The sequence below is a fragment of the Mus caroli genome, chromosome 4 (genome assembly GCF_900094665.2).
Source record: "Mus caroli chromosome 4, CAROLI_EIJ_v1.1, whole genome shotgun sequence".
Taxonomy (NCBI): domain Eukaryota; kingdom Metazoa; phylum Chordata; class Mammalia; order Rodentia; family Muridae; genus Mus; species Mus caroli.
This window is the reverse complement of record NC_034573.1, coordinates 76,285,700-76,298,859: the sequence shown is the minus strand read 5'-3', so window position 1 is coordinate 76,298,859 and position 13,160 is coordinate 76,285,700. Positions and strand designations below refer to the sequence as shown.

The window sequence follows — 13,160 nt, the reverse complement described above, 5'->3', positions numbered from 1 at the left end:
AGAGAGAGAGAGAGAGAGAGAGAGAGAGAGAAAGAGAGAAAGAGAGAAAGAGAGAAAGAAAGAAAGAAAGAAAGAAAGAAAGAAAGAAAGAAAGAAAGAAAGAAAGAAAGAAAGAGAAAGAAAGAAAGGTAGGTAGGTAGGTAGGTCGGTCGGTCTTTGGCTACAATGTAGCTGTAACCCAGACTGTAATAGGTTGCAGAAGAGATAAGCCTGTTTTTTGTTTTGTTTTGTTTTTTGTTTTTTCCTAACCACCGTATAAAATGAAGAAATAGAAACAAACTTAGGAAAAACCTTCTGTGGTGAGAGGGGAAGGAGAAAAAAAGAAAACAGAGTTGAAATGGAGAAGAGGTCAAACAAGAGTTGTTTTTTATTGTGAGAAAACATAAGCTTATTTAAAAGCTGATGAGATCTCTCACTAGCAGTGACAGACTGCTTACAAATACAAAACAGGATAAATACGGTGGGGCAAAACTACATCCTTAGAACACAGAAACCCTCTTATCCACAGGGAACTGCTCCAAGGTCCAAGAGGATGCCAGGAAGCACAGACAGCACTGGGCAAATGTATACTATATTTTTCTGTACATATATAACTCTGATAGAGGTTATTTATAAATTAGGCACAGCAAGAGGTTAATAGTAATAGCTGAGATAGGACAATTTTAATCATAGGCACTATTCTAAAAATATCGATATGGCCATTTTTCTTTCAAAGTATCTTATTCAACCTTCATTTTTTACTTAGAGGATTGTAGTTTGAAGCTGTTTTGAGTGGGGAGCTATCTGAATTGTCAGGATCACTACTCTTGTGTTTGGGGAATAATTAAATGAAATAAGGTTACCTGAACACAAGCATCTGTGACATTATGATGATCCCTCCTGGTCCCTAGGGATGGTAATGATTAACAGGCAACTAGTGTATACACATGGGTGTCTCGTGTGTCCTGGACAGCAGGATGTGGAATGATGTTTTTATTCAAACTTAGGGATTCTTCATTTCTAGAATCTCCCATTTAATATTGTAGGACTATAGTCGGTCTCAAATAACTAAAAGCATTAACCGCAGCTAATAGTGAGCTTCTGATGGTTAGGAATGTATAGTGCCTGCCTCATGTGCTCAAGGTCCTGGGTTCAATCCGCAGCACCATAAAAACCGGGTCAGGGGCTACTGTGTATATATCAGGATTCCGTATTCAGGTCTTAGCTCAATTACCACTCCAGAAAAGTTATCTTCAGACCCTGGCTATGTCAACTTCCTTTATCACAGGCTTCCTAGCCCCTGTCATAGTAATGCTGTGTTTTCAATGTGTGTAGCTCAAAGAAGCCTCATGAAGAGGGGATTATTTTTGCCTTCACCAATATATATTTAGCACGAGGTCAACACCTAGTATCTAAAATGATAGATAGATAGATAGATAGATAGATAGATAGATAGATAGATAGATAGATAGATAAATGGTGTCCTCTTTTGTATAGTATGGAAAGAACCCTAAGACATAGTGATCTGTTTGACTTATATTTCAGGGATAAATTCCACTGAATTGTAGTATAAAATTCCTTTTTTTTTTTCTTCTCCTACTAAAACTTGTGTTTGCTGGTCTCATGCTGAGACTTTCACAGTTGTATTAAGAAGGCTACTTACTGTATGTAGCTTTCTTGTGTCTGTGCCTGGGTTGGTTACCAGTGTGGTATCACTAACCACAGAATGAAATACAAAGTTATTCTCTCTGATTTCTTAGAGAAGCTACATTAAATCTTCTCAGATGGTTACAATTTACCAATGAAGCAATATAGCTTGTGCTTCTCATTTTAAGATTTTTTTCCTAATTAAAAATTTAAACATCTTACTTGGTGTTCTGTCTCCTTTTAAATTATTTTGGTAGTTTCTATCTTCCCAGGAAATTGCCTATTTTAACTAAATTATCTAGATGTTAGCAAACAGGTATTATAATAATATTTATTGAGACAATGCCGGGGCCTAGCAAACACAGAAGTGGATGCTCACAGTCAGCTATTAGATGGATCACAGGGCCCCCAATGGAGGAGCTAGAGAAAGTACCCAAGGAGCTAAAGGGAACTGCAACCCCATAGGTGGANCATTATTATGAANTAACCAGTACCCCNGAGCTCTTGNCTCTAGCTGCATTTGTATCAAAAGANGGCCTAGTNNGCCATCACTGGAAAGAGAGGCCCATTGGACTTGCCAACTTTATATGCCCCAGTACAGGGGAATGCCAGGGCCAATGGGTGGGGGTGGGTGGGTGGGGGACTGGGGGGGGAGTGTATTGGGGACTTTTTGGATAGCATTGGAAATGTAAGTGAGGAAATTACCTAATTTAAAAAAAAAAAAAGAGGGGGCGGGGGGATAGGGGACTTTCGGGATAGCATTTGAAATGTAAAGGAAGAAAATATCTAATAAAAAATTGAAAAAAAATAAATAAATAAAAATAAATAATATTTATTTACATTTTCGCTTTTTATGATACACTGATTCTACCCTGTCACTGTAAGATATGCCTATGTACCTATTGCAACATTTTTATTCCAAAGTCTATTTTGATCAATATCACTCTAGCTCCAAGTGGCTGCTGTGTGCACAATATTTTATTCTCCATTATATTGATATATTACTGTATGTTGATATAGTATTATATGTTCATTGAAACCTCTACATGATAAAAGTCGTTAGTGCTCTTTTACAAATGAGCAAACAGAGCACAGGAATAATTACTGTAGGTCACACAGCTCATATGACATGGGAATGGCACTAAAACTCAGTTCAATTTGTCTCCAAAATGTGTTCTTTCCTGCAAAAATTAAGTATCAAGACTGGGCAGAGTGGAGCAAGCCTTTAATCCCAGGACTCTGGAGGTCATGGCAGGTAGATCTATGTGATTTCATAATTAAATGGGCTCATGAACAGACAGTTCTCGAAAGAAGAAACACAAATGGCCAATACATTTTTTTAAGTGTTTATCCCCCTTAGCTTTCAGGGAAGGGCTGACTAAAGGACTTCAAGGTACAGGAGCTGGGCTATAGATGTGTCTGCTGGGGTTGGATTTCACAACTCTACATTTTGATTGGTTTTCTGTAATGATTCTGTCAAAAAAAATTTTTAAATCATTTTTAACTGTTGCCTTTAGTTTTGAGATTATAATTACATCACTGTCTCCTTTCCTTTCACCTTCTTAGACCTTCTCGTGAGCCTCTCAATGCTCTATCAAATTCACAGCCTCCATCCTCATTACCTGTTGTTACATAACATGTGTGTTCCTAAATACATAAATACATCTGCACAGACTGTATCCTGTTATATATAAGTGTAAGTGTGCGTGTGCATGTGTGTGCGTGCGTGTGCGTGTGTGCACTTGCAATACAGTACTGACCCTTTGGTACCGCCTAACGGATCCGTGTGTTCTTCCCTGGAGAAGACCCTCTCTCCCCCTCTCAGCAGTCCTTAGTTGCCTGCAGTTCTATTTATGTAGGGCTGTGGCCTCCGGAGTTCCCCCATCCACATTAGCATGGCTTTTGACATCACCCTTGTTCAGCTCATGGTTAGGCAGCCATGTTAATAAGACTTCCTAAGTGTCTTAGGTGCAGGAGCTATGTTGTAGATGTATCCTGGGGCCTGGGCTGCACACCTCTGCACTGGACTGGTTGTGTTTTCTGTAACAGCCTCTATCTGTTACAGAGAGAGGTCTCCTTGATGAGGTGAGGGTTCCACTTGTATCTGATGATGTGAAGCAAGGAAGCTCAGCTGAGAGAGAACATGAGAGGTTTGTTTCTGGGTCTGAGTTGCCTCACTTAACATGATCTAGTACTGTTCCTTTACCAACAATGCTCGAAGATGGATCTCACCTAAGTCCTCAGGAACACTGGTAAGGGGCACTGATGTGGCTTCAGTTGCCTATCTTTAACAGTCTGAGGAGTTCTCCTAAACTTTAGGAACCTTGAATCTAAGAAATCTTTTTTAAAATACTTTAAAAAAAAAAAAACAAAAAACAAAAAACAAAACTACTGCCGGGCGTGGTGGTGCAAGCCTTTAAATCCCAGCACTCGGGAGGCAGAGGCAGGCAGATTTCTGAGTTCGAGGCCAGCCTGGTCTACAGAGTGAGTTCCAGGACAGCCAGGGCTACACAGACAAACCCTGTCTCGAAAAACCAAAAAAAAAAAAAAAAAACCCTACTTCAAAGAGCTGAAGCGATGGCCCAGCAGTTAAGAGCACTGACTGCTCTTCCAGAGGACCCAGGTTAGATAGAGTTAAGCACCCAAATGGCAGCATACAACCATCTGTAACTCTAGCTCAGGGGATTAGCTGTCCTCCTCTGGCTTCCATGGACACCAGACACACAAGTAAGTGGTACACAGAAATATGTGTAGGCAAAATACTTATAAACATAGGTAAATAAATATTTTTTAAAAAACCACTAGGATTTGTCACTCTGTCAGAATAGCTATTATCAAGAAAACTGATAACAAAGACTAACAGACATTGACTCAAAAGCAAACTATGCACCGCTGTAGGTAGGTGTAGAAGTTAGCACAGCCATTATAGAAGTAAGCATGAAAGCTTCTTGGAAAACCAAAGCTACAACTATCAAATGATCCCACCATATCCCTCCTATGTATACACCCCAGGACTATAACCTACCACAGAGAGATTTGCACATCCACATTTAGTGCTGCACTATCCACAGCAGCAAAGAAATAGGAGCATCCTGGATGTCCATCAGCAGGTGAGACGTTACTGAAAACAAGGTATATACACAAACAACAGGATTTTGCTCAGCTGTAGAGAAAAATGAAACGGGAGGCTGGAGAGATGGCTCAGTAGTAAAGAGCACAAAATATTCCTCTAGAGGACCTAACTTCAGGCTCTGGGCACCCTCAGCTCACAACTGCCTATACTTTCAGTCCCACACAGGAATCTGTGCCCTCTGGTCTCTATGAACACTTTCCACACGTGCGCAGGTGTCTGCATACACTTGCACACATGCACATACACACACCTGCACGTACACACATGCTTAAAATAGTAAAATTAAATCTAGGAAAGTTATGAACTTTGCAGGAAATAGCTGGGTCTGAAAACTATTCTATTCAGCAAGGTGATACAGATTCAGAAATACATGCATTATACGCTTTCTCATGTGGTGTACTGGTTAGAGTGAGAAGAACCCCCACATATAGGCTCATATCTTTCAATACCTTATCTCCAGCATCTGTTAAAAGAGGATGTTCATTTTGTAGCCATAAGCAAGAACAGAATATATAGAGAGGGGTCTGGAGCAAAACATAATCTTGTCCCCCAAAGGTTATACCCTAGTGACCTACTTTCTCTAACAGAACCTCACTTCAAAAGTTTCTACCACGGGCTAGAGAGATGGCTCAGTGGTTAGGAGCAACGACTGCTCTTCCAGAGGTCCTGAGTTCAATTCCCAGCAACCACATGGTGGCTCACAACCATTTGTAGTGGGATCTGATGCCCTCTTCTGGTGTGTCTGAAGAGAGCAATGGTGTACTCATATACATAAAATAAATAATAAATAAATCTTTAAAAAAAAAGTTTCTACCACTTCCCGATAATGTCATCAAATTATGAGTCCATCAACAGATTGGTCTGCTAATTAAATTAGAGCTTTCATGATTCTATTACTTATCAATGATTGGATCTACTATCTAGGGACCAATAATTTAATATTTCAAGTCTTTCAAGGGTTACTTTATATACAAGTTATTACAGGGTCTTCATATAAATCAAACTTTCTCTCTCTCTCTCTCTCACACACACATACACTACTTAGCAGTGTCAATCAAAGAGATGGTGATATTTACATGAGCTAAAACAGTGCTCATGTTATTATTACTATTTTTCTCTGTGAACAATAGCCACCAATAATTTTATCACATTTTTTACAATAAAATATCTAATCCATTAGTTTTGAACATGCCCAAAAAAATTAGAAAAAAATGCTTTAGACAAAATCCAATAGAAAATATTGTCAGAGAACATTAACTTTGCCACAAAGCATAACAATCAAAAAGCACTTCCAAAATTCTATCTAATGAGAGCAATCTTTGTTGTTATGCAGTAAGTTAAGTCCCCAAAGCACAGAAGATGTTCACATAACTTTTCAATCATAAGTTCTTCAGAGAATACAACATTCTTTTCGGCAAAGTCTCACGAGAACTAGAATTCCCTTTTCAATATATGGTCTCTCTTAGAGCTCTAACTAAATATTACTGAGTAGCAGGAAAACAGATCTCAAGAAATGGTGAACATAGGGAAATTTCACTGAAGAAAGCACCAGGCAAGCCATAATAATAGCAAATTGAAAATGAAAGCTCCCCTGTTTCAAAAGGAGAGAGTATCAAAATCCAGCTTTGTCTGTCAGTAGCTACAGCTACTGAGCTCTGGGCTGGTTTTAATAAGCAAAATTGCTAAGCAGCTTATACTAGAAATACGGTTTAGCTGGCTGTTCAATTCACGGATTTTGAAATCAAAAGGTACATTTTTAAATGTAAAAATGTAAGGTTTGGTTTTTTTTTCTTTTTTAGCATATGAAGGAGCAGATATAGTACACGTGGCTTCCAGGAGAGGGTGTAGGAGCTACAGGAGGCTGGGAGCTGCTCAGAGGGGTTCCTGAGAACTAAACTCCCCACCTCTGAAAGGGCAGCACACACTCTTAATGGCTCGCTCCATCCCCTTGATCAATATATTTTAAAGGCAAATTCTTTCAAGATTCATGTCCCATGTTCATATGAACATGAAACTAATTTTCTGCATCCTTTAAGTATTATGTTGAAACTCAGTTCTGTGGCATTAAGAGTCACCATAAGCCAATAATTTCCTAACCAGACAATGAATAAGAATTTCAGTGTAATTAAATTCACCTAGGTTTATAACTGTTAAATAAAGCTTTTTAAATTAAAAAAAAAAAAAGAAAAAGAAAAGAAAAAAAAAAAGGTCTGGGAATGGGGCACACACCTTTCTTTGATCCCAGCACTGAGAGGTAGGCGGGTCATTGAGCATGTGAAGCCAGCCTGGTCTACACTGTGACTCCTGGCCAGTCAGAACTACACAGTGAGGCCCTGACCAAAAAAAAAAAAAACCTTTGGCATTACCCACTTTGTATTTTCCAAAAATGTGTCCTATATTTGTTATATGTCTTGAAACAGAGGAGCAAATTCTTAGTGGGTGGCTTACTAATACCTGGTGTATCCTGGGTTAGGTTATCTCTAAATTATCTTTCAGTTCTAAAGCTTAAGTCTATGCAGGGCTGGGTTACACAGTATTATTTTTTGCTTCAAGCCTTCCTGAAGCCCATGTGTCTTATGATCAGCGCCCTGACTGCACTGAAGCTACTAAGGAAATTAGTTAATTAAATAAAATAAATGGATTTAATTTTTCTCCTCCAATGCAGCAGAGAAAGTTAAGAGCAAGACGTGAACAGGACCCAAACTAGAAACGTACTGTTGGTATGAAGAGTGCACTGTCCATGAGGGGCTTATGTTACACATGTCTATCTTATAAAATCAAAATGCCTACGATCAAAATAAACTTCAGAAAGATTACAGAGGACCACGGAAACAACTTTGCTCCCAAAATTAATAAGCAAAAAAAAAAAAAAAAGCAAGAGGTAAAAGTTTCTTCGTGAGTCAAATTCTCCTCATAAGAAAAAGTATTAATTCAAAGCGGCAGGCAGAGTTTTAAGATACAACGACACAAAATCCCTATTTTGTGGCTTTAAATTTTTTATTAGATATTTTCATTTTTGTTTTCTTTTTCCTATTTTGGGGGTGTCCTCTGTGTGTGTGTGTGTGTGTGTGTGTGTGTGTGTGTGTGTGTGTGTGTGTATGTGTGTACCTATGTAGGTGTGGGCATTTGTGCATGCGGAAGCTGAGGTTGATGTTAGGCCAGCCTTGGCTGCCCCTCCACCTTGCTGAAGGCAGAGGCAATCCAACCAGGTGTTACCTAGCACCTCGTCTCGGTATGCTGAGAACAAAATCAATGAAGGAGTGTGTAAAAAATGTGTAGATAACTGCACTACAAAAGGCTAATAATATAAAGTTTATACTCATATTTTACCATAATAAGAAACAGAGAAAGCGAAAACATAGGGGCAGTGGCAATTTGGGTTTCTTTTAAAATCACAGAAATACTATAAGGATATGTTTTTGTTTTACTACCAGGCGTGGGATATGGGGCCACTTCAGACTGTCCACAGCAGCTGACTATGATTTGCCTCATGCTCTAGTAAGGGCAGGATTTGCCAGCTGCAGTCTCTGTGTGTGATGTTTGAGATCCTGGGGACTCTTCAGAGGGTATACAAATGCTAGGGCCCTGAGAGTGGACAGGTTACTGGTGGCTGGTTGTGGTTGGCTGCTATCAGTTGCTGTTTGTTAAGTCGTCATACACAAAATAGAAACAACAAGAAGAAATTAGATAGCCTGACAGGGAAGATCAAACTTGCCCCAAGGAACTTGACGCCCCTAGTCAGCAGGAAGCAGTCTGAAGATAACACCATCCCCCTCTCCTCTCTGTCCTTTTGTCTCTTCTATCTAATGTTAAGGGATTGAAAGAATGGAAGAGGGAGTGGATAATGTAGAAGAAAAAAGAACCCACAAAGTAGCAAAAGACCAGCTACATGGGTGGATAATTCCAGTCCCAGAAGCCATGGGTGAGGACATAAAAACCCCAGCGGCAGGTGGGATGCCTCCCTGCCATCTGTTGATCAGAAAGGCCTCAGAAGCCCCCAAGCTGTATAGGCTGCTACAACTGCTCTTGGTTGCCCACAGAATTAGGAGGGAATACCCTGATGCTGACGACACCGTGCACACTGGTTGCAAACATAGAAGAATCAATATGGAACCAAACTGGAAGCTCCCCCCCTGCTGGTTATTGTACATAGTACCTGAAGGTGCAGCGCAGGCTTTGGGGAGAACACTCACCCACAGTTTTACCCAGTGTAGATCTTGAGTATCAGCCTGCCAGACAAGATGTGCCCACAGGTACAGTAGGAGCTTGACTTATGGGAGTGTTCTACTTTCATCTCTGTTGCTGTGATAAAGCACTCCGACCAAAAGCAATTTGTTTGTTTCAGAGTTCAGTTAACTGTACATCTCTGGGGGAAGCTGAGGCAGGGACTCAAATCATGGAGGAATGCTGCCTGCTGGCCAGTTTGCTCATCCCTAGATAGCTTCCTTACAGCCCTGGAACCCCTTCCCAGGGAACAGAGTCACTCACAGTGGACTGGGTCTTCCTACATCAATTAACAATCAAGACAATCCCCACAGACAGGCCCACAGGCCAGTCTAAGCTGGGCATTCCTTCTCCTGATACACTCCCTTCTCATTGACAGCTAGGTTGTATTAAGTTAATAGTTCAAACTAAGTTAGAAAAGAGATTAACAAACTATCTTCTGACTGATTTGAGGGCCAACCAGAGGAGAGAAATCATGTCTGCTTCCATAAACCAGGTCAAAAAGTCAAATCTGGGAAGGTCATAGGTCCTGAGGGAAACTTACTACTCTCGTTTTATTAAATTGTTGTTTAATAAATATTTTAAATATTCTGTGCTGTCTTTGGCCATATCAGAGTTTCTTTTTGCAGTGGATGGCTGTAAACAGAGTCTGTTCAAACTGCTAAGAATAAGTGACTGCTGAGTGTCCAACCCCAGGACACTGCCCTCACCAAGTCTGTGTCTGGGAGTACACTGTAAAAGTGGAGGCAGAAAGAAAATAAGAGCTGCATGATAGACAGGTGAGCTATAAAATGCTATCCTATAGGCATGACATGGCCACTGCAACCATGAACTCACAGGAAGTGCACTTGCTTGCACCTCGACCTATGAATTTTGACTAGGCCTGTCAACAGTCAGTCAGATGGAGGAGGGGCTCCTGGAGACCTGTTCCTCCATAGGGATGGATTGGCTACTTAGAAATGCTGGAAGTGAAAGAGTAACTGTCTTTCAATTGTGTAGTTACTGCTGAGCCCAGTGTTCCAAAGAATAGCTCCACACTCGAACTCATGTGGACAGGCCTGGTTAAACTGAGTCACAAGACTAAACAAAAGACATGGGAAGGCCCTTATAGGGAGAGTGGAGTTGCTAGCAATGGGGAGGGAAACATGCAAGGGTGGGAGTGAGCGTCCTCAGAATGTATACTATACACACCTACGAGTGGGTGCTCAACTGCGAAAATGAACTGTATTAACAAAAACAAATAATTCAAAAATCCACTAGTTTTCAGCTTCCTGTCTTTTCTTTATTATCAGAGTATCAAGATTTACTGACAGCAATGACAGAGGAATACGAAAATCAAAAGAATATAGCAATAAAATTTAGGAAGTTCAGTAAATTAATAACTTTGTTGAAATAAAAATAGACTTACTAGCAATAGAATTTTCATTCAATTAATTTGTCAATAAAGGATATTCAAGTTTGCTAATACAGTTAGGTAAGGAAACAGAACAGTGATTTTAACCAGGGTCAGCACAATGACTCAGCGGGAGAGAGCAGCTGCCCCAGCCTGACTCTCAGGACTTTGACTCCCCAGAACCCACAATGGAAGGAGACAGCCAACATCCAAAAGCTGTCCTCTGACCTACACTCACACACGCACACACACACAGGCACGAGCACACACACACAAAACACATACACACACATACACACAACAGTAATAAATAAAAGGAAACCTTAAAAGAAGCAGAAAACACAAAAAGCTGCCGGACTGGTGATATAAACTCAGTGGTACAGTACTTGCCTAACACTAAAGGGTTCAAGGGTTCAAGCCTCAGGATGCAGAAACAACAAAAAATTAAAGTTGAAAGAGAAAGGTAACAGGGAAGAAAAAACCAGCAAAGAGATAAAAAGAGTAAGACAGAAGAAAAAGACAAAATGATACATGCATGAAAACGCCAAAATAAAATTACGACGGTTAATCTCAACTATCAGCTTGATACGGTGGACTTCTCAGCTTGATAAGGCATGACTTTGAGGGATAAGGTTCATTTGGGATGGGAAGACCTGCCCACTGCTGTGTGACCAGCCCACTGCTGTGTGTCAGCTGGGGTGGGAAGACCCGCCCACTGCTGTGTGTCAGCTGGGGTGGAAAGACCCGCCCACTGCTGTGTGTCAGCTGGGGTGGGTAGACCCGCCCACTGCTGTGTGTCAGCTGGGGTGGAAAGACCCGCCCACTGCTGTGTGCTACTCCCTGGGCTGGCTCCAGCTTGTCCCAAGCAGTCATCACTCAGCTTCTGAACTGCAGATGAAATGTGACCACCTCCCTCAAGTCCTGCTGCCATGACTCCCTCATCACATTCATTAGTGTATTTCATTGCAGCAATAGAAAAGAATAACTATAGAAAAGAAACTCGTCACTGTGTGCTAACTTTAAAATAACAATAAAAATAAGATACAAAGGATTTGAGAGAGGGAAGAAGAGAAAACATTATTAAGTTGAACCACACAACCTGAAACAGTACATCATCGCTTAGGTGGCAACCCAGTAATTTTTTTAGCATCTCATTAGTTCTGCAACTGCTTTTAGTGCTTGATAGTTACCTATCAAGTTTTAAAAAAACAACTGGTCTACAATTTTCAGCACTCTTACCAAAACAATAGTGTTTAATAGGAAGACTGCCAAGCAAGCAAAGGTTTCTAATGAGCTGCAACTTGCCCTAGACTATCCATCAACATGCAAAAGTCAAATTAAAATAAAAATCTATCGCAACCAAGTAAATTTTCTGATCACAAAACACCCATCAACTCTGTAGTGAATTAAATTAAATCTTGCTTTTTTTTAACCTACTTATTAGAGTTCCAGGCCAGAACTAGGAGAAACTGTGCTACTTAAATCAGAGATAACTCTGCCCTCCTACCTCTGACCCACTTCCATACTACTGAAAACAATGTTTAGTAGGCAAGCAGACCAAACTCAGCAATCAGCTCAAACACCCTAGGCTATTCTTCTCCACCTATCCATCCTTTTGAACTAATAGTTAAGAACCAAGGCATGCACAAACAACACAGCTCCGTGGCCAAGTGCTCGCCTGGGATGCAAGAGTTTAAATACAAATTGTGGGGAAGAATAGAACAGTCCATGATATCTGTGTTCCCACATCACTCAATGTCATAACTTTCCAAATCCTAAATTCTGATGACAAATGATTCACAAGGCAAGCCAAGCTATTCCCTGAGTCTGAGCATGCTGCCCATCTCATGATAAAGAGGGAATCTATGTAATGTTGGAACATTTGAATACTGGAGGCATGGCCTAGAGGTTAAGAGCACTGCTGCTCTCCAGTGATCCCCAGTCCCAGTCAGATACCCAACACCTACATGATGGCTCCCAACTGTCTCTAGTTCCAGTCCCAGAGGATCCAACGCCCCTTTCCGGCAGTGCATAAGCATCCACTCAGGCCAACACTCATACACACACAATTTAAGTCTCAAAAATATGTTTTAAATACTGAAGAGTTTTAATTTAATCTCATAATTACCCTTCTTCTTGGAAGCATTGGTTTGGCCACTAAGTCTTAATAAACCTTTTCTCTATGCTTTTGAAAAGGAGGTATAATAACCATTCTCCACAATATAAAATCTCTAAGAGCTGCGCAACATAGCTGAGTGGGAAGCCAGGCCTCTGAGGAGGTGTGCGTGCTGAGACAGGCTTGAGGAAGTACAGTATTGCTACCAACGATGGCTTCTCCCAACCTCTGGCTCCCAGCAGACCTCACAGGATACACAGGCACTTGGTAATGGACTACAAAGAGCATTTTAGTCAAATGAGGATACAAATACAATCTGAAAAGTAAAAATTATGAAACCATGTAAAAGATCCAGCAGAATTCTGACAACTGAAAGGACGGGCAGCTAAGGAGGTTTACATGAAACCCCAAATAAAGAGTCCTGGATTATATGACAAGAAGGTGGATGTATTCTAATGCAACAGAGAGACACTGGCACGTCTCCAACAAAGGGTGGTTCACAAGAACACATCAGTATTGTAGAATAAAAAAAACTGTATGATAGCTAGCATACTCACATTAATCAATTTGATTAGATAAAGAATAAACAGGCTGAGAAAGAAATTAGGGAAACAACACCCTTCTCAATAGTCACAAATAATATAAAATATCTTGGCGTGACTCTAACT

General features: G+C 40.5%; 1 protein-coding gene across 1 annotated transcript in view; it reads right to left on the bottom strand.

Moving 5' to 3' along the window:
• Nucleotides 1-13,160, bottom strand: part of Ccdc171 (coiled-coil domain containing 171) — a 349,604-nt gene that overhangs the window by 237,613 nt on the left and 98,831 nt on the right. The gene's annotated exons all lie outside the window — the stretch shown is intronic.